This window comes from Heterodontus francisci, chromosome 3, assembly GCF_036365525.1.
Source record: "Heterodontus francisci isolate sHetFra1 chromosome 3, sHetFra1.hap1, whole genome shotgun sequence".
Lineage (NCBI taxonomy): Eukaryota > Metazoa > Chordata > Chondrichthyes > Heterodontiformes > Heterodontidae > Heterodontus > Heterodontus francisci.
In genome coordinates this window covers 159,762,896-159,789,153 of record NC_090373.1, presented here as the reverse complement: position 1 = coordinate 159,789,153, position 26,258 = coordinate 159,762,896, and positions in this window count along the sequence as shown.

Genomic DNA, 26,258 nt, shown 5'->3' with positions numbered 1-26,258 from the left:
GAAACACATAACCTGTACTTTTGAGGAGTCGGATTTTTCAAAGTGTGCCACATTTGAAAGCATCATGGATAGTTTCTGGGATACATGCATTTATGTGTATTATTATTCAGGCCTGACTTTTGTTATACAGCACAGAAGCAGGCTATTTAGCCGAATCAGGCCATGCTAATGTTTATGTTCACTGGAGCCTCCTCCCATCCTTTTTTAACTCAGTATATGGCGAGGACTGGGCACTTAATATACGAGGATATAAAGAGTTCAGAAAAGATAAGGAAGGAAAAAAAAGGAGGTGAGGTGGCAGTACTGATTAGGAAAAACATTGGAGTGTTGGAAAGGGAAGATGTCCTTGAAGGGGCAAGGACAGAATCCATTTGGTTAGAGTTGAGAAGCAAAACGGGTATGATCACGATACTAGGGGTATTCAATAAGCCTCCAAATAGTGAAAGCGAGAGATAGAGGAGCAAATCTGCAGGGAAACCACAGAGATGTGCAAGAACCATGGAGTGTTGATATTTGGGGACTTTAATTACCCAAATATCAATTGGCATAATTCTAGAATAAAGGGTAAGGAGGGGGGAGGAATGTGTTCAGGAGATCTTCCTTGATCAGTATGTTCTCAGCCCAGCTAGGAAGGAGGCATTGCTGGATTTGGTACTGGGAAATAAGGTTGGCCAAGTGTCTGTCGGGGAGCACTTGGCTAAGAGTGACTATCATATCATAAGGATTAGACTTGTAATGCAGAAAAGCAAGGAACAAAATTAAGTAGAACGTCTAGATTCGAAGAGAGCTAATTTTAATGCGAAGAGAAGGGATCTAGCCAGGGTAGAATGGAACCGAAGACTGACAGGAGGAGCTGTATTGGAATAACGGGTTATCTTTAAGGAAGAGATGCTTCAGTTACAGGCTAGGTACATTCCAACAAGGGTGAAAGGTAAAGGAACTAATAACAGGCCTCCTTGAATGATGAGGGAGATAGAGATTATGATGAAACAAAAAATTCACATTCTCACTACTCTCTGAGTAAAGATGTTTCTCCTGAATTCCCTATTGGATTTCTTGGTGTTTTTTTTAAATTCTTTCGTGGGATGTGGGCATCACTGGCTAGGCCAGCATTTATTTCCCATCCCTAATTGCCCTTGAGAAGGTGGTGGTGAGCTGCCTTCTTGAATCGCTGCAACCTTGGGGTGTAAGTACACCCACAGTGCTGTTAGGAATGGAGTTCCAGGTTTTTGACCCAATGACAGTGAAGGAACAGCGATATAGTTCCAGGTCAAGATGGTGTTTGGCTTCGAGGGGAACTTGCAGGTGGAGGTGTTCCCTTGCATCTGCCACCTTTTAAGTGGTAGAGGTCATGGGTTTGGAAGGTGCTGTTGAAAGAGCCTTGGCAAGTTGCTGTAGTGCATCTTGTATTTGGTATACACTGCTGCCACTGTGTGTCAGTGGTGGAGGGAATGAATGTTGGAGGTGGTGGATGGGGTGCCAATCAAACGGGTTGCTTTGTCCTGGATGGTGTTCAGCTTCTTGAGTGTTGTTGGAGCTGCACCCATCCAGGCAAGTGGAGAATATTCCATCACACTCCTGAATTGTGCCTTGTAGATGGTGGACAGACATTGGGGAGACAGGAGGTGAATTACTCACCGCAGATGTCCCACCCTCTGACCTGCTCTTGTAGCCACAGCATTTATATGGCTGGTCCAGTTCAGTTTCTGGTCAATTGTAACCCCCAGGATGTTGATAGTGGGGGTATCAGTGATGGTAATGCCATTGAACATCAAGGGGAGATGGTTAGATTCGCTTTTGTTTGAGATGGTCATTGCCTGGCACTTCTGTGGCATGAATGCAACTTCCACTTATCAGCCCAAGCCTGGATGTTGTCCAGATCTTGTTGCATATGGGCATGGGCTGCTTCAATATCTGAGGACTGTGAATGGTGCTGAACATTGTACAATCATCAGCCAACATTCCCACTTCTGATCATATGTTGGAAGGAAGGTCATTGATGAAGCAGCCGAAAATGGTTGAGCCTAGGACACTACCCTGAGGAACTCCTGCAGTGATGTCCTGGACTGACATGATTGACCTCCAACAACCACAACCCTTTTTCTTTCTGCTCGGTATGACTCCAACTAACGGAGAGATTTCCCCCTGATTCCCATTGACTCCAGTTTTGCTGGGGCTCCTTGATGCCATACCTGGTCAAATTTTGCCTTGATGTCAAGTGCAGTCATTATCACCTCACCTCTGGAGTTCAGCTCTTTTGTCCATGTTTGGACCAAGTTTGTATTGAGGTCAGTTGCTGAGTGGCCCTGGTGAAACCCAAACTGAGCATCACTGAGCAGGTTATTGCTGAGCAAGTGCCACTTGATAGCACTGTCAATGACCCCTTCCATCACTTTGTTGATGATCGAGAGTAGACTGATAGAGGCGGTAATTGACCGGGATGGATTTGTCCTGCTTTTTCTGCACAGGACATACCTGGGCAATTTTCCACATTGCTGGGTAGATGCCAGTGTTGTAGCTGTACTGGAAAAGCTTGGCTAGGGGCGCGGCTAGTTCTGGAGCACAGGCCTTCAGTACTATTGCCGGAATGTTGTCAGGGCCCATAGCCTTTGCAGTATCCAGTCCCTTCAGCCGTTGCTTGATATCACGTGGAGTGAATCGAGTTGGCTGAAGACTGGCATCTGTGATGCTGGGAATCTCAGGAGGAGGCCGAGATGGATCATCCACTTGACACTTCTGGCTGAAGCTGGATGCAAATGTTTCAGCCTTGTTTTTTTGCACTGATGCCTGATTCCCCATCATAGAGGATGGGCTATTTGTGGAGCCTCCTCCTCCTGTCAGTTGTTTAATTGTCTACCACCATTCATGACTGGATGTGGCAGGACTGCAGAGCTTACATCTGATACATTGGTTGTGAGATCACTTAGCTCTGTCTATTGCACACGGCTTTCGCTGTTTGGCATGCAAGTAGTCCTGTATTATATCTTCACCAGGCTGACACCTCATTTTGAGGTTTGCCTTGGGCTGCTCCTGCCATGCCCTCCTACATGCTTCATTGAACCAGGGTTGATCCCTGGTTTAATGGTAATGGTAAAGTGGGGGATATGCCAGGCCATGAGGTTACAGATTGTATTTGAATACAATTCTGTTGCTGCTGATGGCCCACAGCACCTCATGGATTCCCAGTTTTGAGTTGCTAGATCTGTTCGAAATCGATCCCATTTAGCATGGTGGTAGTGCCACACAGCATGGTGGAGGGTACCCTTACTATGAAGATGGGACTTTGTCTCCACGAGGACATATGGTGGTCACTCCTGCCATGGACAGATGCATCTGCAACAGGTAGTTTGGTGAGGATGAGGTCTAGTTGGTTTTTCCCTCTTGTTGGCTTCCTCACTGCCTGCCACAGCTATGTCCTTTAGGACTCTGCCAGCTCAGTCAGGAGTGGCCATTGATGTCCCTCACCCAGAGTACATTCTATGCCCTTGCTACCCTCAATGCTTCTTCCAATTGATGTTCAACATGGGGAAGCACTGATTCTTCAGCCAAGGTGGGGGGTACGGTAGGTGGCAATCAGCGGAGCTTTCCTTGCCCATGTTTGCCCTGAGACGATGTTGAGGACTCCCAGGGCAACTCCCTCCCAGCTGTATACCACTGTGCCACCACCTCTGGTGGATCTTTCCTGCCAGTGGGACATTATTTGCAAGGTATGATTCCATGCGTCTGGCTATGTCAGGATGTTGCTTGACTAGTCTGTGGGACAGTGTTCCCAATTTTGGCAGAAGCCCCCAGATGTTAATAAGGAGGAATTTGCAGGTCAACATGGCTGGGTTTGCCATTGTCATTTCCAGTGTCTAGGTCGATGCCAGGTGGTCTGTCCAGTTTCATTCCTTTTCTTATACCTTCTAGTGGTTTGATACAACTGAGGCATTTAAGAGTCAACCACATTGTTTTAGTGAGCCAGATAGGTTTTTACAATAATTGACAATCCACAATGGTTTCATGGTCACCACTAGACTAGCTTTTAATTCCAGATTTATTAATTGAATTCAAATTTCGCTATCTGGAGTGGGATTCAAACACATGTCCCCAGAGCATTAGCCTGGGCTCTGGGTTACTAGTCTCAGGAAATTACCATTACGCCACCGCCTCCCCATAAACTATCTTATATCGATGGCCTCTGGTCTTGTGTGTCTACTCTATCAAAACCTTTCATATTTTTTAAAAACTTTGCTAAAATTAAAAACTAAAAACAATTTTACAAGCCTTGCCCCATAGCAATATGTGCGAAACTCAGACACCTGATGCTTAAGATATCCCGACTATTAATGACTAGAATAGATTAGTTTTCTCAGCCTCTCATTTGTTAAGCTTAATTCTTTCTCAGAAAGTGGGCGCTGCTGGCAAGGCCAGCCTTTATTGCCCATACATAGTTGCCCTTGAGAACGTGGTGGTAGGCCTTCTTCTTGAACCACTGCTATGTCACTTCAGACGACAATTAAGAGGCAGCCACGATGGTGTGGGTCTGGAGTCACGTATAGGCTCAGTATTTCCTCCTCCCCCCATTAAATAATGCACGAGTTTGCTTTTGATTGGCCTTTAACAAACTCTTGATAGGTTTTTACAAGGCAAAGGTTTTCCTCCCACGCATTTTAGGTTGAGAGTAAGAGAGAGTAATAGTACAAATAAAAAGCTCATTACTTCTTTCTACTTATTTTGTTGCTTTGTTTTTGGCACATCCATGTTTTTTGCCGAAGTTAGCACAGATGAAGATGTATCCCAGCGTAAATCTAGCTCCTGTCTGCTCTTAATTTACAGCATTAAAAGCAGTTTCCATGACTTACTGCATTAATGCAAACCCATGTTCCTGCATAACAGTTATATAATTAAAGAACAAGGCTGTTTAGAAAGCTCGTAGCAAGTTTTTATGCTTCGGTTCTTTGACGTCAGATCTGGCACTGGGCAAAAGGCTGTAGTAGCTGAATGTTGGGTCACAAATTAGCTGCTCAGATATGTTGATCTACTTATCAAACGCATAGGAAAGAAACATATTTTAAAAGATTTCTTTCTCGAAACTTGTGGGAGGAGTGATCAAATAAAAACAGAAATTGACACTATTTACAGCGATGGCACTTCAGGTGGAAAAACATAAGTAAATATGTGCAACTGCTAATAATTCCAAAATGCTAGGCAGCTTTAAAAACTGTACTCCGTGATCACATTGAAAGCATTTGTACAGAGGATAAATATTAAAGCTATAGTCTTGTATGTCCACCACTATCCCATTCCCCCTCACCCCCAAACAATTCCTTCCAATTTGTCTCAGAATAGTTTAGTGGCCAGTTTTTCTATATGTAGGTACGTGTAATTGCTAAAGTTGCTCATGCATTAAAGTTTCACTTCCAACTATTGTATCTACAGACATTGAACTTGTTGTAAATACCAATGGGTTTTTGGCTGCCTACCAGATGCTTGCATTGGTTGATTGGTCATTTTTCAAGGACTTCTGAAGCTTGGTGTTATTCTGTGCAGATTCAAATGATACTTGCATGTTGGTTCTCACTGTGAGCTAAAGATAAGTCCTGATGAGGGAGGAAACTAGGCTTGAATCATGAGTGTGATGACTACATTACTCTCTCTTTTATTTATGTTTTGAATACCAGCTAACAGATACCATGACATATTTAAGAAAGATGTAAAGAACCATAACTCCCTTATAGTATACCAACAGCTTTAGTTTATAGAGGGCCAGTTGATTAATTTTCTTTCTTCTTAAGTTATTCAGTTCAAACACTTGAATGGGTCAATGGGTTAGATGAAAAAGTACTGAGAATATATTGTAAGAAATCTTGGTGGGGGGGGGAGGTAAAATGCCGTTATATGTGGAATAAAGGATGTCTGCCAACAATTATGTGCAAGTTGATGGTTAAATCAAACAGTACAGGTGTCACGATAAACTATGAGAACCAATTGTGCGGGACCCAAAAGAACAAACAATACATTACTTGAAGTTTCCTGTGGGGCCATAAGCAGTAAATTATGCAGAAATTTATCACCCTTGTTACTCCTCTTTTGCTGACAGCAATTTACACCTGCCAATTCCTGCCAATCTTATTAGCATACACCGGAACATAAAAAATTGCATAATCAAGTGGAAAGAGTATTAACAATCGTGGGCCTGAGGAGAGCACAGAACTCACACTGTATGTTCCTTTCTTAAGAATGAAAATGTAACTCACACTGCTGCCGTAAAAATATATTCAAAGAAACAGAAAATACAGTGCAGGTCTTGGTAAGGATAAGTTAAATAAATTACAATAAAACACTAGAAATATGATTTTGTTTCCCATTGCACCAAAAATTCTGGGTTTAGTTTTACATAAGAACATAAGAAATAGGAGAAGGAGTAGGCCATTCGGCCCCTCAAGCCTGCCCCGCCATTCAATAAGATCATGGCTGATCTGCCCCAGACCTCAACTCCTCTTTCGTGCCAGCTCCTCATTGTCCTCAACTCCCTGATATTTCAAAAATCTATCTACCTCCTCTTTAAATACTTTCAGTGATCTAGCCTCCACAACTCTCTGAGGCAGAGAATTCCAGACATTCACTACCCTCTGAGAGAAGAAATTCCTTCGCATCTCAGTTTTAAATGAGTGTCCCCTTATTCTGTAACTATGTCCCCTAGTTTGAGACTCCCCCACTAGTGGAAACATCTTCTTAACATCCACCCTGTCAAGCCCCCTCAGAATCTTGTACGTTTAAATAAGATCACCCCTCATTCTTCTAAACTCTAATGAATAAAGGCCTAACCTGCTTAACCATTCTTGATAAGTCAATCCCTTCATCCCAGGAATCAGCCTAATGAATCTCTTTTGAACTGCCTCCAATGCCAGTATATCCTTTCTTAAATACGGGGACCAAAACTGTACACAGTACTCCAGGTGTGGCCTCACCAACATCCTGCACAGTTGTAACAAGACTTCACTATTTTTAAACTCCAACCCTCTAACAATAAAGGCCAAAATTCCATTTGCCTTCTTAATTATTTGCTGCATCTGCATGCTACCTTTTTGTGTTCCATGCACAAGAACACCCAGATCCCTCTGTGCTGCACTTTTTTGAAGTCTCTCTCCATTTAAATAATAGTCTGCCTTTTGATTCTTCCTACCAAAGTGCATGACCTCACACTTTCCTACATTAAAGTCCATCTGCCAAGTTTTTGCCCACTCCCTCAACCTATATATATCTCCTTGCAGATTCCTTACGTCCTCATCACAACATGCCCTCCCACCTATTTTTGTATCGTCAGCAAATTTGGATATATTACACTCTGCTCCTTCCTCCAAGTCATTAATATAGATAGTAAATAATTGAGGCCCTAGAACTGATCCCTGTGGCACTCCACTAGTTACATCTTTCCAACCTGAATCCCGACTCTCTGTCTTCTGTGAGTTAACTAATCCTCAATCCATGCTAATACATTACCCCCAATACCGTGAGCTCCTATCTTGTGCAATAATCTTTTATGTGGCATCTTATCGAATGCCTTCTGTAAATCTAAATACACTACATCTACTGGTTCACCTTTATCAACTCCGCTTGTTATATACTCAAAGAACTCTAGCAAATTTGTCAAACATGATTTCCCTTTCACAAAACCAAGTTGACTCTGTTTGATTGCATTAAGCTTTTCTAAATGTCCTGCTATTTCTTCCTTAATAATGGACTCTAGCATTTTCCCAATGACCGATGTTAGGCTGACTGGCCTATAGTTTCCTGCTTTTTGTCTCCCTCCCTTCTTGAACAGGGGTGTCACATTAGCGATTTCCCAATCCGCTGGGATCCTCCTGGAATCCAGTGAGTTCTGGAATATTTCGACCAATGCCTCCACTATCTCTGCAGCCACTTCCTTTAAAACCCTTGGATGTAGGCAGTCAGATCCTGGTGACTTGTCTGCCTTTAGTCCCATTAGTTTGTCAAATACTTTATCCCTTGTGATAGAGACTGTTACAAGATCTTTCCTCCCATTAGCTCCTTGCTTATCTGAAATCTGTGGGATGTTTATAGCATCCTCCACCGTGAAGACCGATGCAAAATATTGGTTTACATTATCTGCCATTTCTATGTTCCCCATTATCAATTCTGCAGTCGCATCCTCCAAGGGTCCCACGCTCACTTTAACTGCTTTCTTTTTATATACCCGTAGAAGCTCTTGTTGTTTGTTTTTATATTTCTTGCCAATTTACTTTCATAATCAATTTTTGCCCTCTATATTAGCTTTTTAGTCATCCGCTTCTGGTTCCTGAAAAATTCCCAAACCTCTGGCCGACCACTAGTTTTTGTCACTTTGTCTGCCTTAGTTCTTGATTGGATACTCTCCTTGACTGCCTTTGTTAACCTTCTTTTTGACCAGGATAAATTTTTGTTGAACGTTATGAGATATCTGCTTAAATGTCATCCACTGATCTTCCCCTTCGTCTATTTTCTCAACCCGATTTAGACAACTCTTTCCTCATACCTCTGTAATTGCCCTTGTTTAAGTTGAGGACATTGGTTTGAGACCCGAGTTGCTCGCCCTCAAACTGAATTTGAAAATCTACTATGTTGTGATTGCTACCCCCTAGAGGATCCTTAACTACTATATCTCTTATTAATCCTACCTCATTACACATTACTAGATCTAAAATAGCCTGTTCCCTGGTAGGTTCTGCAACGTATTGCTCTAAGAAACAATCCCTGATGCATTCTACAAATTCTTCTTCCATGTTACCTCTGCCAATCTGATTTGTCCAGTCGCACTGCATGTAACAGTTGCACAGGCATTAAAGGGATGAGTGACCACCAGGTGGAGTAGTAGGCGCATGAGGTAGGTGTAGGTAGGTAGTGCAGGAGTCCCTTGTGGCCATCCCCCTCTCAAACAGATATATCACTTTGAATACTGTTGGGGGGGATGGCCTCTCAGGAGAAAGCAGCAACAGCTAAGTTAATGGCACAGAAGGGGGGGGGGAAAAAGACTGGGAGAGCCATAGTGATGGGAGAGTCAATTGTAAAGGGAACAGACAGGCGTTGCTGTGGCCGCAAACGAGACTCTAGGATCGTATGTTGCCTCCCTGGTGCTAGGGTCAAGGATGTCTCGGAGCGGCTGCAGGATATTCTGAAGGGGGAAGGTGAACAGCCAGTGGTCATGGTACATGTAGCTACCAACGACATAGGTAAAAAAAAGGGATGAGGTCCTGAAAGATGAATTTAAGGAATTAGGAGCTAAATTAAAAAGCAGGACCTCAAAGGTAGTAATCTCAAGAGAACTTCCTGTGCCACGTGTTAGTGAGTATAGGAACAGGAGAATAGATCAGATGAATGCGTGGCTGGAGAAATGGTGCAGGAGGGAGGGATTTAGATTCCTGGGACATCGGGACCAGTTCTGGGGAAGGAGGGACCTGCACAAGCAGGACAAGTTACACACAGGCAGGACCGGAACCGATGTCCTCACAGGGGACTTTGCTAGTGCTGTTGGGGAGGATTTAAACTAGAATGGCAGGGGGATGGGAACCTGAGCGGGGAGACTGAGGAGGAGGAAACAGGATAGAAGCGAAAGACAGGAAACAAAAAGGCAAAAGTGGAAGGCATAGAAATCAAGGGCAAGAAACAAATAGGGCCATAGTGCGAAATAATGCGAAGATGACTAAGATTGTTAAAAAAACAAGCCTAAAGGCATTGTGTCTCTATGCGCGGAGTATTTGCAATAAGGTAGGCGAATTAACCGAGCAAATAGATGTAAATGGATACAATATAGTTGCGATTACGGAGACATGGCTGCAGGGTGACCAGGGATGGGAACAGAACATCCAGGGGTATTCAATATAGGACAGGCAAAAAGGGAAAGGAGGTGGAGTAGCACTGTTAGTAAAAGAGGAAATCAATACAATAGTGAGGAAGGATATTAGCTCAGAGAATCCTGATGTGGAATCTGTATGGGTGGAGCTAAGAAACGCCAAGGGGCAGAAAACATTGGTGGGGGTTGTATATAGACCCCCAAACAGCAGCGGTGATGTAGAGGATGGCATTAAACAGGAAATTAGAGACGCATGCAATAAGGGTACAACTGTTATTATGGGTGACTTTAATCTACATATGGATTGGGCAAACCAAATTAGCAATAATACTGTAGAGGAGGAATTCCTGGGGTGTGTACGTGATGGTTTTTTGGACCAATACGTTGAGGAAGTAACTAGAGAACAGGCCATCCTAGACTGGATATTGTGAAATGAGAAAGGAGTAGTTAATAATCTTGTTGTGCGGGTCCCTTGGGGAAGAGCGACCATGACATGATAGAATTCTTCATTAAGATGGAGAGTGAAAGAGTTGATTCCAAGACTAGGGTCCTGAATCTAAATAAAGGAAACTGTGAAGATATGAGGCGCGAGTTGGCTATGATAGATTGGGGAACGTTACTTAAAGGGTTGACAGTGGACAGGCAATGGCTAACATTTAAAGAGAGCATGGATGAATTACAACAATTGTTCATTCCTGTCTGGCACAAAATTATAACAGGAAGATTGGTTTAACTGTGGCTTACAAAGGAAATTAGGGATAGTATTAGATCCAAGGAAGAGAAATATAAAATGGCCAGAACAAGCAGAAAACCTGAGGATCGGGACCAGTTTAGAATTCAGCAAAGGAGGACAAAGGGATTGATTAAGAAGGGGAAAATTGAGTATGAGAGTAAGCTTGCACAGAACATAAAAACTGACTGTAAAAGCTTCTATAGATATGTGAAGAGAAAAAGATTAGTGAAGACAAATTTGGATCCCTTACACTCAGAAACAGGGGAATTTATAATGGGAAACAAAGAAATGGCAGACCAATTAAATACATACTTCAGTTCTGTCTTCACAAAGGAAGACACAAATTACCTCCCAGAAATGTTGGGGAACATAGGGGCTAGTGAGAAGGAGGAATTGTATGAAATCAGTATTAATAGGGAAATGGTGTTCGGGAAATTGACAGGGATTGAAGGCTGATAAATCCTCAGGGCCTGATAATCGACATCCCAGAGTACTTAAGGAAGTGGCCCTCGAAATAGTAGATGCATTGCTGGTCATTTTTCAAAATTCTATAGACTCTGAAACAGTTCCAACGGATTGGAGGGTAGCTAATGTAACCCCACTATTTTAAAAAAGGAGACAGAGAGAAAACAGGGAATTATAGACCTGTCAGCCTGACATCAGTAGTGGGGAAAATGCTAGAGTCCATTATAAAAGATGTAATAGCAGAGCATTTGGCCAACAATGACATGATCGGACAAAGTCAACACGGATTTACGAAAAAAAATCTACTGAATCTTTGACGAATCTACTGAAATTTTTTCAGGATGTAACTGGTAGAATAGATAAAGGAGAACCAGTGGATTTGGTGTATTTGGACTTTCAGAAGGCTTTTGATAAGGTCCCACATAAGAGATTAGCATGCAAAATTCAAGCACATGGGATTGGGGGTAAGGTACTGACATGGATGGAGAACTGGTTGGCAGACTGGAAACAAAGAGTAGGAATAAACGGGTCTTTTTCTGAGTGGCAGGCAGTGACTAGTGGGGTACTGCAGGGATCAGTACTAGGACCCCAGTTATTCACAATATATATTAATGATATAGATGAGTGAATTAAATGTAATATATCCAACTTTGCAGACAACACAAAGCTGGGTGGGAGTGTAAGCTGTGAGGAGGATGCAGAGAAGCTCCAGTGTGATTTGGACAGGTTGCGTGAGTGGGCAAATACATGGCAGATGCAGTATGATGTGGATAAATGTGAGGTTATCCACTTTGGAGGTAAAAACAGGAAGGAAGATTATTATCTGAAGTGATAGATTGGGAAAGGGGGAGGTGCAACGAGACCTGGGCATCTTGTGCACCAGTCGCTGAAAGTAAGCATGCAGGTGCAGCAGGCAGTTAAGAAGGCAAATGGTATGTTGGCCTTTATAGCGAGAGAATTTGAGTACAGGAGCAGGGACGTCTTGCTGCAATTATACAAGGCCTTGGTGAGACCACACCTGGAATACTGTGTGCAGTTTTGGTCTCCTTCTCTGAGGAAGGATGTTCTTACTCTGGAGGGAGTGCAGCGAAGGTTCACCAGACTGATTCCTGGGATGGCAGGACTGAAGTATGAAGAGAGATTGGGTCGATTAGTCTTGTATTCGCTAGAGTTTAGACGAATGAGAGGGGGTCCCATAGAAACCTACAAAATTCTAACAGGACTGGACAGACTAGGTGCAGGAAGGATGTTCCCGAGGGCGGGGGAGTCCAGGACCAGGGGTCACAATCTAAGGATAAGGAGTAAGCCATTTAGGACTGAGATGAGGAGGGATTTCTTCACCCAGAGAGTGGTGAACCTGTGGAATTTTCTACCACAGAAAGCAGTTGAGACCAAATCATTAAATATATTCAAAAAAGAGTTAGATACAGTTCTTAGGGCGAAAGGGATCAAAGGATATGGGGAGAAAGCAGGAACAGGGTACTGAGTTTGGATGAACAGCCATGATCGCATTGAATGGCGGAGCAGGCTCGAAGGGCGGAATGGCCTACTCCAGCTCTTATTTTTCTTTGTTTCTATGTTTTGAATATGCAGATTAAAATTACCCATGACGATTGTAGCGCCCTTCTTACACACCTCTGTTATTTCCCGATTTATACTTTATCCTACAGTGAGGCAAATCTTCGGGAGCCTACAGACGACTCCCACCCGTGACTTCTTCCCATAGCACTGTCGCAGAGGACAGATGGGCACGGAGAAGGGTTAAAGTGCGTATACTTCAACGCAAGAAGCATCAGGAATAAGGTGAGTGAATTGAAGGCGTGGATGGGCACTTGGGACTACGATGTTGTGGCCATCACTGAAACGTGGATAGGTGAGGGGGAGGAATGGTTTTTGGAGGTACCTGGTTATAGATGTTTTCATAAGATTAGGAATGGTGGTAAAAGAGGTGGGGGGGTGGCATTGTTAGTTAGAAATAGTGTAACAACTGCTGAAAGAATTTTCGAGGAGGATCTGCCGACTGAGGCACTGTGGGTTGAGGTCAGGAACAGGAAAGGAGCAGTCACCTTGATGGGAGTTTTCTATAGGCCCCCCAATAGCAGCAGGGAGGTGGAAGAGCAGATTGGGAAACAGATTTTGGAAAGGAGCAGAAGTCACAGGGTAGTAATTATGGGGGATTTCAACTTCCCAAATATTGATTGGCAACTCTTTAGATCGAATAGTTTGGATGGGGTAGTGTTTGTGCAGTATGTCCAGGAAGCTTTTCTGACTCAGTATGTAGACTGCCCGACCAGAGGGGAGGCAATATTGGATTTGGTACTAGGTAATGAACCAGGGCAAGTGATAGAGCTGTTGGTGGGCGAGCACTTTGGAGATAGTGATCACAATTCTGTAGCATTCACTGTGGTAATGGAGAGGGATAGGTATGTGCAACAGGGCAAGGTTTACAATTGGGGGAAGGGTAGATATGATGCTGTCAGGCAGGAACTGAGGAGCATAAGTTGGGAGCATATGCTGGCAGGGAAGGGCACGGTCGAAATGTGGAACTTTTTCAAGGAGCAGATAGTAGGGGCCATTGATAAGCATGTCCCTGTCAGACAGGGAAGGGATGGTCATGTGAGGGAACCGTGGTTGACAAGAGAGGTTGAGAGTCTTGTTAGGAAGAAGAAGGATGCGTATATAAAGTTGAGGAAAAAGGGCACAGGCATAGCTCTGGAGGGATACAAGATGGCCAGGAAGGATCTGAAGAAAGGGATTAGGAGAGCTAAGAGAGGGCATGAAAAATGCTTGGCGGGTAGGATAAAAGAAAACCCCAAGGCCTTTTACGCGTATGTCAGAAATATGAGGATGACTAGGGGGACCGTAGGTCCGGTCAAGGACAATAGCGGGAGACTGTGTGTTGAGCCGGAAGAGATAAGTGAGGTTTTGAATGAGTACTTCTCTTCGGTATTTACGAATGAGAAGGGGTGTATTACTGAAGAGGACGGTGGGAAGCAGACTGGTAAGCTCGAGGAAGTGCTCGTTAGGAGGGAAGATGTGTTGGGGTTTTTGAATAACTTGAAGATAGACAAGTCTCCCGGGCCTGACGGGGTATATCCAAGGATGTTATGGGAAGCAAGGGATGAAATTGCAGAGCCGCTGGCAATGATCTTTTCATCTTCTCTGCTGACGGGGGTGGTACCAGGTGATTGGAGGGTGGCAAATGTTGTGCCCCTGTTCAAGAAAGGGAATAGGAACAACCCTGGGAATTACAGGCCAGTTAGTCTTACTTCGGTGGTAGGCAAGTTGATGGAAAAGGTGCTGAGGGATAGGATTTCTGAGCATCTGGAAAGACACTGCTTGATTCGGGACAGTCAGCACGGTTTTGTGAGGGGTAGGTCTTGCCTCACAAGCCTGATTGAATTCTTTGAGCAGGTGACCAAGCAAGTGGATGAGGGTAAACCAGTGGATGTGGTGTACATGGATTTTAGTAAGGCATTTGATAAGGTCCCCCATGGTAGACTTATGGAGAAAGTCAGGAGGCATGGGATAGTGGGGAATGTGGCCAGTTGGATTAAGAATTGGCTAACTGATAGAAGGCAGAGAGTGGTCTTAGATGGTAAATACTCAGCCTGGAGCCCAGTTACCAGTGGCGTGCCGCAGGGATCAGTTCTGGGTCCTCTCCTGTTTGTGATTTTTATTAACGACTTGGATGAGGAAGTCGAAGGGTGGGTCAGTAAATTTGCAGATGATACAAAGGTTGGTGGAGTTGTGGATACCGAGGAGGGCTATTGTCGTCTGCAAAGGGACTTGGATAGGTTGCAGTGCTGGGCTGAAAAGTGGCAGATGGAGTTTAACCCTGAAAAGTGTGAGGTCGTCCATTTTGGAAGGACAAACACGAATGCAAAATACTGGGTTAACGGTAGGGTTCTTGGGCATGTGGAGGAGCAGAGAGACCTTGGGGTCTATGTGCATAGATCGTTGAAAGTTGCAACTCAAGTGGATAGGGCTGTGAAGAAGGCATATGGGGTGTTAGCGTTCATTAGCAGAGGGATTGAATTTAAGAGCCGTGAGGTGATGATGCAGCTGTACAGGACCTTGGTAAGGCCTCATTTGGAGTACTGTGTGCAGTTCTGGTCGCCTCATTTTAGGAAGGATGTGGAAGCCTTGGAGAGGGTGCAGAGGAGATTTACCAGGATGTTGCCTGGAATGGAGAATAAGTCTTACGAGGAAAGGCTGAACATTCTAGGCCTCTTCTCATTAGAACGGAGAAGGATGAGGGGTGACATGATAGAGGTTTATAAGATGATCAGGGGAATAGATAGGGTAGACAGTCAGAAACTTTTTCCCCGGGTGGAGCAAAGCGTTACAAGGGGTCATAAATTTAAGGTGAAGGGTGGGAGATATAAGGGGGATGTCAGGGGAAGGTTCTTTACCCAGAGAGTGGTCGAGGCATGGAATGCCTTGCCCGGGGAAGTTGTTGAGTCAGAAACTTTAGGGACTTTCAAAAGGCTTTTGGATAGGTATATGGATAAAGGAGAATGATGGGGTATAGATTAAATTGTCCTTGACAGAGGACAAAGGATCGGCACAACATTGTGGGCCGAAGGGCCTGTTCTGTGCTGTATGTTCTATGTTCTATGTTCTATGCTATTCCTTATTTCCACACAAACTGATTCCACATCACGATCTATTGCACCTATATCACTACTCACCACTACACTGATACCTTCCTTTATTAACAAAGCTACCCCACCTCCTTTTCCTTTTTGCCTATTTTTCTGAAACGTCGAATACCCTTGAATATTGAGTTCCCAGTCTTGGACACCCTGCAACCACGTCTCTGTAATAGCTATCAAGTCATATTCATTCATTTCTATTTGTGCTGTCAACTCATCTATCTTGTTACAAATGCTGCGTGCATTCAGATAAAAAGCCTTAAGCTTTGACATTTTGCTATTATTACTCATTCTGGTTCTAATTTCTGCTGCACTCTTCTGCTTATATTTTCTGTCCCTTCATGTCACACTTTGATTACCATTTGCCTCTTCACTACCCTGTATCTCTGCTCTCTTGTTTCTTTTTGATTTTTTAAACTTCCCTTCAATTGAACCCTCCTCCCAACTAATTAGTTTAAAGTCCTATCTACAACCCTAGTTATACAATTCGCCAGGACAATGGTCCCAGCATGGTTCAAATGCAGCCTGTCCCAGTACTGGTGTCAGTGCCCCAGGAATCGGAACCCATTTCTCCCACACCAATCTTTGAGCCACGCATTTACCTCTCTAATGTTACTTACCCTACACCAATTTGCCTGTGGCTCAGGTAGTAATCCAGAGATTATTATCTTTGTGGTTCTGCTTTTTAATTTAGCCCCTAGCTGCTCATAGTCCCTCAGCAGAACCTCTTTTCTAGTCCTACCTATGTCGCTGGTACCTGCGTGGACCACGACAATGGGATCCTTCCCCTCCCACTCCAAGTTCCTCTCCAGACCAGTAGAGATGTCCTTAACCTTGGATCAGGTAGGCAACACAACCTTCAGACTCCTTGACTTTGCTGTGGTGAATGGTATCTATTCCCCTAACTATGCTATCCCCTACTACAACTACATTTCTCTTTTCTCCCCCCACTTGAATGGCGCTCTGACCCACGGTGCTGTGGTTAGTTCGCTCATCCTCCCTGCAGCCTGTGCCCTCGTCCACACTGGTAGCAAGAACCTCGTACCTATTGGATAAGGGCACTGGCTGAGGCTCCTCCAAAGCTACGTTCTGGATCCCCATACTTGCCTCACTCGCAGTCACACCCTCCTGTCCCTGACCGCGGTCCAAATTTGATGTAATTAATCTGAGTATGACTGTCTCCTGAAAGACAGTCCAGTTTGGAAACAACATACTGGTGGAAATTTGCACTTGCCACTCTTTTACCATGGAGCTGGAACCATTATAATGCACTGGGATTGAGGACTCGATGAATGGCTACAAAAGATCAAGTAAATACGTGCATTACAGACTTGCACCCAAATTCTCCCAAACTTATATGCTGGAAATTGGCTCTGTGCTTTGAGTGCATAGGCTTTTGGGAGCAATTTCATGGGAAATTCCAGCCCCATTTTCTGTTCTGAGTGGCAGTATCGGGAGAGGCCAAGTGGCAGTGTAGGGAGAGACTGAGTGGAAGTGCAGGGATAGACTGAGTGGCAGTGTAGGGAGAGACTGAGTGACAGTGTAGAGAGAGACTGAGTGGAAGTGTAGGGAGAGACTGAGTGGCAGTGTAGGGAGAGGCTGAGTGGAAGTGGAGGGAGAGACTGAGTGGAAGTGTAGGGAGAGACTGAGTGGAAGTGCAGGGAGAGACTGAGTGGAAGTGCAGGGAGAGACTGAGTGGAAGTGCAGGGAGAGACTGAGTGGCAGTGTAAGGAGAGACTGAGTGGAAATGTAGGGAGAGACTGAATGGCAGTGCAGGGAGAGATTGAGTGGGAGTGTAGGGAGAGACTGAGTGTCAGTGTAGGGAGAGGCTGAGTGGCAGTGTAGGGAGAGACTGAGTGACAGTGTCGGGAGAGACTGAGTGAAAGTGCAGGGAGAGACTGAGTTGCAGTGTAGGGAGAGACTGAGTGACAGTGCAGGGAGAGACTGAGTGGAATTGTTGGGAAAGACTGAGTGACAGTGTTTGGAGAGACTGAGTGGAAGTGCAGGGAAAGACTGAGTGGAAGTGTAGGGAGAGACTGAGTGGCAGTGTAAGGAGAGACTGAGTGGAAGTGTAGGCAGAGACTGAGTGACAGTGCAGGGAGAGACTGAGTGGCAGTGTAGGGAGAGGCTGAGTGGCAGTGTAGGCAGAGACTGAGTGACAGTGTAGGGAGAGAGTGAGTGACAGTGTAGGGAGAGAGTGAGTGGAAGTGTAGGGAGAGACAGAGTGGAAGTGTAGGGAGAGAATGAGTGACAGTGTCGGGAGAGGCTGAGTGACAGTGTAGGGAGAGGCTGAGTGGCAGTGTCGGGAGAGACTGAGTGACAGTGTAGGGAGAGACTGAGTGGCAGTGTAGGGAGAGGCTGAGTGGCAGTGTAGGGAGAGGCTGAGTGGAAGTGGAGGGAGAGACTGAGTGGAAGTGCAGGGAAAGACTGAGTGGAAGTGCTGGGAGATGCTGAGTGGCAGTATAGGGAGAGACTGAGTGGAAGTGCTGGGAGAGGCTGAGTGGCAGTATAGGGAGAGACTGAGTGGCAGTGCAGGTAGAGACTGAGTGACAGTGCAGGGAGAGACTGAGTGGAAGTGTAGGGAAAGACTGAGTGGGAGATTAGGGAGAGGCTGAGTGGCAGTGTAGGGAGAGACTGAGTGGAAGTGCAGGCAGAGACTGAGTGGAAGTGTAGGGAGAAACTGAGTGGCAGTGCAGGGAGTGACTGAGTGGCTGTGCAGGGAGAGACTGAGTGGCAGTGCAGGGAGACACTGAGTGTAAGTGTAGGGAGAGACTGAGTGGAAGTGTAGGGAGAGACTGAGTGACAGTATAGGGAGAGACTGAGTGGAAGTGCTGGGAGAGGCTGAGTGGCAGTGTAGGGAGAGGCTGAGTGGCAGTGTAGGGAGAGGCTGAGTGGAAGTGCAGGGAGAGACTGAGTGGAAGTGCAGGGAGAGACTGAGTGGCAGTGTAGGGAGAGGCTGAGTGGAAGTGCAGGGAGAGACTTTGGGAGAGTAGGGAGAGGCTGAGTGGCTGTGTAGGGAGAGACTGAGTGGAAGTGCAGGGAGAGACTGAGTGGAAGTGCAGGGAAAGACTGAGTGGAAGTGTAGGGAGAGACTGAGTGGCAGTGCAGGGAGAGACTGAGTGGCAGTGCAGGGAGAGACTGAGTGGCAGTGCAGGGAGAGACTGAGTGGCAGTGCAGGGAGAGACTGAGTGGCAGTGCAGGGAGAGACTGAGTGGCAGTGCAGGGAGACTGAGTGGAAGTGTCGGGAGAGACTGAGTGGCAGTGGAGGGAGAGACTGAGTGACAGTGTCGGGAGAGACTGAGTGGAAGTGTAGGCAGAGACTCAGTGACAGTGTCGGGAGAGACTGAGTGACAGTGTCGGGAGAGACTGAGTGGAAGTGTAGGGAGAGGCTGAGCGGAAGTGTAGGGAGAGGCTGAGTGAAAGTGTAGGGAGCGACTGAGTGGAAGTTTAGGGAGAGACTGAGTTGCAGTGCAGGGAGAGACTGAGTGACAGTGTAGGGAGAGACTGAGTGGAAGAGGAGGGAAAGACTGAGTGGCAGTGTAGGGAGAGGCTGAGTGGAAGTGTAGGGAGAGACTGAGTGGCAGTGCAGGTGGAGACTGAGTGGCAGTGCAGGTGGAGACTGAGTGACCGTGTCGGGAGAGACTGAGTGGAAGTGCAGGGAGAGACTGAGTGGAAGTGCACTGAAAGACTGAGTGGTAGTGTAGGGAGAGACTGAGTGGAAGTGTAGGCAGAGACTGAGTGACAGTGCAGGGAGAGACTGAGTGACAGTGTAGGGAGAGACTGAGTGGAAGTGTAGGGAGAGACTGAGTGGCAGTGTAGGGAGAGACTGAGTGGCAGTGTAGGGAGAGGCTGAGTGGCAGTGTAGGCAGAGACTGAGTGACAGTGTAGGGAGAGAGTGAGTGGAAGTGTAGGGAGAGACAGAGTGGAAGTGTAGGGAGAGAATGAGTGACAGTGTAGGGAGAGGCTGAGTGACAGTGTAGGGAGAGGCTGAGTGGCAGTGTCGGGAGAGACTGAGTGACAGTGTAGGGAGAGACTGAGTGGCAGTGTAGGGAGAGGCTGAGTGGCAGTGTAGGGAGAGGCTGAGTGGAAGTGGAGGGAGAGACTGAGTGGAAGTGCAGGGAGAGACTGAATGACAGTGTCGGGAGAGACTGAGTGGAAGTGTAGGGAAAGACTGAGTGACAGTGTTTGGAGAGACTGAGTGGAAGTGTAGGGAAAGACTGAGTGACAGTGTTTGGAGAGACTGAGTGGAAGTGTAGGGAGAGACTGAGTGACAGTATAGGGAGAGACTGAGTGGAAGTGCTGGGAGAGGCTGAGTGGCAGTGTAGGGAGAGACTGAGTGGCAGTGCAGGTAGAGACTGAGTGACAGTGCAGGGAGAGACTGAGTGGAAGTGTAGGGAAAGACTGAGTGGGATATTAGGGAGAGGCTGAGTGGCAGTGTAGGGAGAGACTGAGTGGAAGTGCAGGCAGAGACTGAGTGGAAGTGCAGGGAAAGACTGAGTGGAAGTGTAGGGAGAAACTGAGTGGCAGTGCAGGGAGTGACTGAGTGGCAGTGCAGGGAGAGACTGAGTGGCAGTGCAGGGAGACACTGAGTGTAAGTGTAGGGAGAGACAGAGTGGAAGTGTAGGGAGAGACTGAGTGACAGTATAGGGAGAGACTGAGTGGAAGTGCTGGGAGAGGCTGAGTGGCAGTGTAGGGAGAGGCTGAGTGGCAGTGCAGGGAGAGACTCAGTGGAAGTGCAGGGAGAGACTGAGTGAAAGTGTAGGGAGAGGCTGAGTGGAAGTGCAGGGAGAGACTTTGGGAGAGTAGGGAGAGGCTGAGTGGCTGTGTAGGGAGAGACTGAGTGGAAGTGCAGGGAGAGACTGAGTGGAAGTGCAGGGAAAGACTGAGTGGAAGTGTAGGGAGAGACTGAGTGGCAGTGCAGGGAGAGACTGAGTGGCAGTGCAGGGAGAGACTGAGTGGCAGTGCAGGGAGAGACTGAGTGGCAGTGCAGGGAGACTGAGTGGAAGTGTCGGGAGAGACTGAGTGGCAGTGGAGGGAGAGACTGAGTGACAGTGTCGGGAGAGACTGAGTGGAAGTGTAGGCAGAGACTCAGTGACAGTGTCGGGAGAGACTGAGTGACAGTGTCGGGAGAGACTGAGTGGAAGTGTAGGGAGAGGCTGAGCGGAAGTGTAGGGAGAGGCTGAGTGAAAGTGTAGGGAGCGACTGAGTGGAAGTTTAGGGAGAGACTGAGTTGCAGTGCAGGGAGAGACTGAGTGACAGTGTAGGGAGAGACTGAGTGGAAGTGGAGGGAAAGACTGAGTGGCAGTGTAGGGAGAGGCTGAGTGGAAGTGTAGGGAGAGACTGAGTGGCAGTGCAGGTGGAGACTGAGTGGCAGTGCAGGTGGAGACTGAGTGACCGTGTCGGGAGAGACTGAGTGGAAGTGCAGGGAGAGACTGAGTGGAAGTGCACTGAAAGACTGAGTGGTAGTGTAGGGAGAGACTGAGTGGCAGTGTAGGGAGAGGCTGAGTGAAAGTGTCGGCAGAGACTGAGTGGAAGTGCAGGGAGAGACTGAGTGGAAGTGCAGGGAGAGACTGAGTGGAAGTGCAGGGAGAGACTGAGTGGCAGTGTCGGGAGAGACTGAGTGGCAGTGTCGGGAGAGACTGAGTGAAAGTGTAGGGAGAGACTGAGTGGCAGTGTAGGGAGAGACTGAGTGAAAGTGTAGGGAGAGACTGAGTGGAAGTGCAGGGCGAGACTGAGTGGCAGTGTAGAGAGAGACTGAGTGACAGTGTAGGGAGAGGCTGCGTGAAAGTGTTGGGAGAGACTGAGTGGAAGTGCAGGGAGAGACTGAGTGACAGTGTAGGGAGAGGCTGAGTGAAAGTGTAGGGAGAGACTGTGGAAGTGCAGGGAGAGAATGAGTGGCAGTGTAGGGAGAGGCTGAGTGAAAGTATAGGGAGCGACTGAGTGGAAGTGTAGGGAGAGACTGAGTGGCAGTGTAGGGAAAGACTGAGTGGCAGTGTCGGGAGAGGCTGAGTGGAAGTGTAGGGAGAGACTGTGGGAGAGTAGGGAGAGGCTGAGTGGCTGTGTAGGGAGAGACTGAGTGGAAGTGCAGGGAGAGACTGAGTGGAAGTGCAGGGAAAGACTGAGTGGAAGTGTAGGGAGAGACTGAGTGGAAGTGTAGGGAAAGACTGAGTGGAAGTGTAGGGAGAGACTGAGTGGAAGTGCAGGGAGAGACTGAGTGGAAGTGCAGGGAGAGACTGAGTGGAAGTGCAGGGAAAGACTGAATGGAAGTGTAGGGAGAGACTGAGTGGCAGTGCAGGGAGAGACTGAGTGGCAGTGCAGGGAGAGACTGAGTGGAAGTGTAGGGAGAAACTGAGTGGAAGTGTCGGGAGAGACTGAGTGGAAGTGTCGGGAGAGACTGAGTGGCAGTGGAGGGAGAGACTGAGTGACAGTGTCGGGAGAGACTGAGTGGAAGTGCAGGCAGAGACTGAGTGACAGTGTCGGGAGAGACTGAGTGGAAGTGTAGGGAGAGGCTGAGCGGAAGTGTAGGGAGAGGCTGAGTGAAAGTGTAAGGAGCGACTGAGTGGAAGTTTAGGGAGAGACTGAGTGGCAGTGCAGGGAGAGACTGAGTGACAGTGTAGGGAGAGACTGAGTGGAAGTGTAGGGAAAGACTGAGTGGCAGTGTAGGGAGAGGCTGAGTGGAAGTGTAGGGAGAGACTGAGTGGGAGAGTAGGGAGAGGCTGAGTGGCAGTGTAGGGAGAGACTGAGTGGAAGTGTAGGGAGAGACTGAGTGACGATACAGGGAGAGACTGAGTGGAAGTGCTGGGAGAGGCTGAGTGGCAGTGGAGGGCGAGACTGAGTGGAAGTGTAGGGAAAGACTGAGTGGGAGATTAGGGAGAGACTGAGTGACAGTGTAGGGATAGACTGAGTGGAAGTGTAGGGAAAGACTGAGTGGCAGTGTGGGGAGAGGCTGAGTGGCAGTGTGGGGAGCGGCTGAGTGGCAGTGCAGGGAGAGACTGAGTGGAAGTGTCGGGAGAGACTGAGTGACAGTGTAGGGAGAGACTGAGTGACAGTGTCAGGAGAGACTGAGTGGAAGTGTAGGCAGAGACTGAGTGACAGTGTCGGGAGAGACTGAGTGGCAGTGCAGGTAGAGACTGAGTGACAGTGTAGGGAGAGACTGAGTGGAAGTGCAGGGAGAGACTGAGTGGAAGTGCAGGGAAAGACTGAGTGGCAGTGCTGGGAGAGGCTGAGTGGCAGTGCAGGGAGAGGCTGAGTGAAAGTGTAGGGAGAGACTGAGTGGATGTGCAGGGAGAGACTGAGTGGCAGTGTAGGGAGAGACTGAGTGACAGTGTAGGGAGAGACTGAGTGGAAGTGCTGGTAGAGGCTGAGTGGAAGTGTAGGGAGAGGCTGAGTGAAAGAGTAGGGAGAGACTGAGTGGAAGTGCAGGGAGAGACTGAGTGACAGTGGAGGGAGAGACTGAGTGGAAGTGTAGGGAAAGACTGAGTGGAAGTGTAGGGAGAGACTGAGTGGAAGTGTAGGGAGAGAATGAGTGTCAGTATAGGGAGAGACTGAGTGGAAGTGCTGAGAGAGGCTGAGTGGCAGTGCAGGGAGTGGCTGAGTGAAAGTGTAGGGAGAGACTGAGTGGAAGTGCAGGGAGAGACTGAGTGGCAGTGTAGGGAGAGACTGAGTGACAGTGTAGGGAGAGACTGAGTGAAAGTGTAGGGAGAGACTGAGTGGAAGTGCAGGGAGAGACTGAGTGGCAGTGTAGGGAGAGACTGAGTGAAAGTGTAGGGAGAGACTGAGTGGAAGTGCAGGGAGAGACTGAGTGGCAGTGTAGAGAGAGACTGAGTGGCAGTGTAGAGAGAGACTGAGTGACAGTGTAGGGAGAGGCTGAATGAAAGTGTAGGGAGAGACTGAGTGGCAGTGTCGGTAGAGGCTGAGTGGCAGTTTATGGAGAGGCTGCGTGAAAGTGTTGGGAGAGACTGAGTGGAAGTGCAGGGAGAGACTGAGTGGAAGTGCAGGGAGAGACTGAGTGGAAGTGTAGGGAGAGACTGAGTGAAAGTGTAGGGAGAGACTGAGTGGAAGTTTAGGGAGAGACTGAGTGGCAGTGCAGGGAGAGACTGAGTGACAGTGTCAGGAGAGACTGAGTGACAGTGTAGGGAGAGACTGAGTGGAAGTGTAGGGAAAGACTGAGTGGCAGTGTAGGGAGAGGCTGAGTGGAAGTGTAGGGAGAGACTGAGTGGGAGTGTAGGGAGAGGCTGAGTGGCAGTGTCGGGAGAGACTGAGTGGAAGTGCAGGGAGAGACTGAGTGGAAGTGTAGGGAGAGACTGAGTGACAGTATAGGGAGAGACTGAGTGGAAGTGCTGGGAGAGGCTGAGTGGAAGTGTAGGGAGAGGCTGAGCGGAAGTGTAGGCAGAGACTGAGTGACAGTGTCGGGAGAGACTGAGTGACAGTGTCGGGAGAGACTGAGTGGAAGTGTAGGGAGAGGCTGAGCGGAAGTGTAGGGAGAGGCTGAGTGAAAGTGTAGGGAGCGACTGAGTGGAAGTTTAGGGAGAGACTGAGTTGCAGTGCAGGGAGAGACTGAGTGACAGTGTAGGGAGAGACTGAGTGGAAGTTGAGGGAAAGACTGAGTGGCAGTGTAGGGAGAGGCTGAGTGGAAGTGTAGGGAGAGACTGAGTGGCAGTGCAGGTGGAGACTGAGTGGCAGTGCAGGTGGAGACTGAGTGACCGTGTCGGGAGAGACTGAGTGGAAGTGCAGGGAGAGACTGAGTGGAAGTGCACTGAAAGACTGAGTGGTAGTGTAGGGAGAGACTGAGTGGCAGTGTAGGGAGAGGCTGAGTGAAAGTGTCGGCAGAGACTGAGTGGAAGTGCAGGGAGAGACTGAGTGGAAGTGCAGGGAGAGACTGAGTGGCAATGTCGGGAGAGACTGAGTGGCAGTGTCGGGAGAGACTGAGTGAAAGTGTAGGGAGAGACTGAGTGGCAGTGTAGGGAGAGACTGAGTGAAAGTGTAGGGAGAGACTGAGTGGAAGTGCAGGGAGAAACTGAGTGCCAGTGTAGAGAGAGACTGAGTGACAGTGTAGGGAGAGGCTGCGTGAAAGTGTAGGGAGAGACTGAGTGGAAGTGCAGGGAGAGACTGAGTGACAGTGTAGGGAGAGGCTGAGTGAAAGTGTAGGGAGAGACTGTGGAAGTGCAGGGAGAGAATGAGTGGCAGTGTAGGGAGAGGCTGAGTGAAAGTATAGGGAGCGACTGAGTGGAAGTGTAGGGAGAGACTGAGTGGCAGTGTAGGGAAAGACTGAGTGGCAGTGTAGGGAGAGGCTGAGTGGAAGTGTAGGGAGAGACTGTGGGAGAGTAGGGAGAGGCTGAGTGGCTGTGTAGGGAGAGACTGAGTGGAAGTGCAGGGAGAGACTGAGTGGAAGTGCAGGGAGAGACTGAGTGGAAGTGCAGGGAAAGACTGAGTGGAAGTGTTGGGAGAGACTGAGTGGCAGTGCAGGGAGAGACTGAGTGGCAGTGCAGGGAGAGACTGAGTGGAAGTGTAGGGAGAAACTGAGTGGAAGTGCAGGGAAAGACTGAGTGGAAGTGTCGGGAGAGACTGAGTGGCAGTGGAGGGAGAGACTGAGTGACAGTGTCGGGAGAGACTGAGTGGAAGTGCAGGCAGAGACTGAGTGACAGTGTCGGGAGAGACTGAGTGGAAGTGTCGGGAGAGGCTGAGCGGAAGTGTAGGGAGAGGCTGAGTGAAAGTGTAAGGAGCGACTGAGTGGAAGTTTAGGGAGAGACTGAGTGGCAGTGCAGGGAGAGACTGAGTGACAGTGTAGGGAGAGACTGAGTGGAAGTGTAGGGAAAGACTGAGTGGCAGTGTAGGGAGAGGCTGAGTGGGAGAGTAGGGAGAGGCTGAGTGGGAGAGTAGGGAGAGGCTGAGTGGCATTGTAGGGAGAGACTGAGTGGAAGTGTAGGGAGAGACTGAGTGACGATACAGGGAGAGACTGAGTGGAAGTGCTGGGAGAGGCTGAGTGGCAGTGGAGGGCGAGACTGAGTGGAAGTGTAGGGAAAGACTGAGTGGGAGATTAGGGAGAGACTGAGTGAAAGTGTAGGGAGAGACTGAGTGGAAGTTTAGGGAGAGACTGAGTGGCAGTGCAGGGAGAGACTGAGTGACAGTGTCAGGAGAGACTGAGTGACAGTGTAGGGAGAGACTGAGTGGAAGTGTAGGGAAAGACTGAGTGGCAGTGTAGGGAGAGGCTGAGTGGAAGTGTAGGGAGAGACTGAGTGGGAGTGTAGGGAGAGGCTGAGTGGCAGTGTCGGGAGAGACTGAGTGGAAGTGCAGGGAGAGACTGAGTGGAAGTGTAGGGAGAGACTGAGTGACAGTATAGGGAGAGACTGAGTGGAAGTGCTGGGAGAGGCTGAGTGGAAGTGTAGGGAGAGGCTGAGCGGAAGTGTAGGCAGAGACTGAGTGACAGTGTCGGGAGAGACTGAGTGACAGTGTCGGGAGAGACTGAGTGGAAGTGTAGGGAGAGGCTGAGCGGAAGTGTAGGGAGAGGCTGAGTGAAAGTGTAGGGAGCGACTGAGTGGAAGTTTAGGGAGAGACTGAGTTGCAGTGCAGG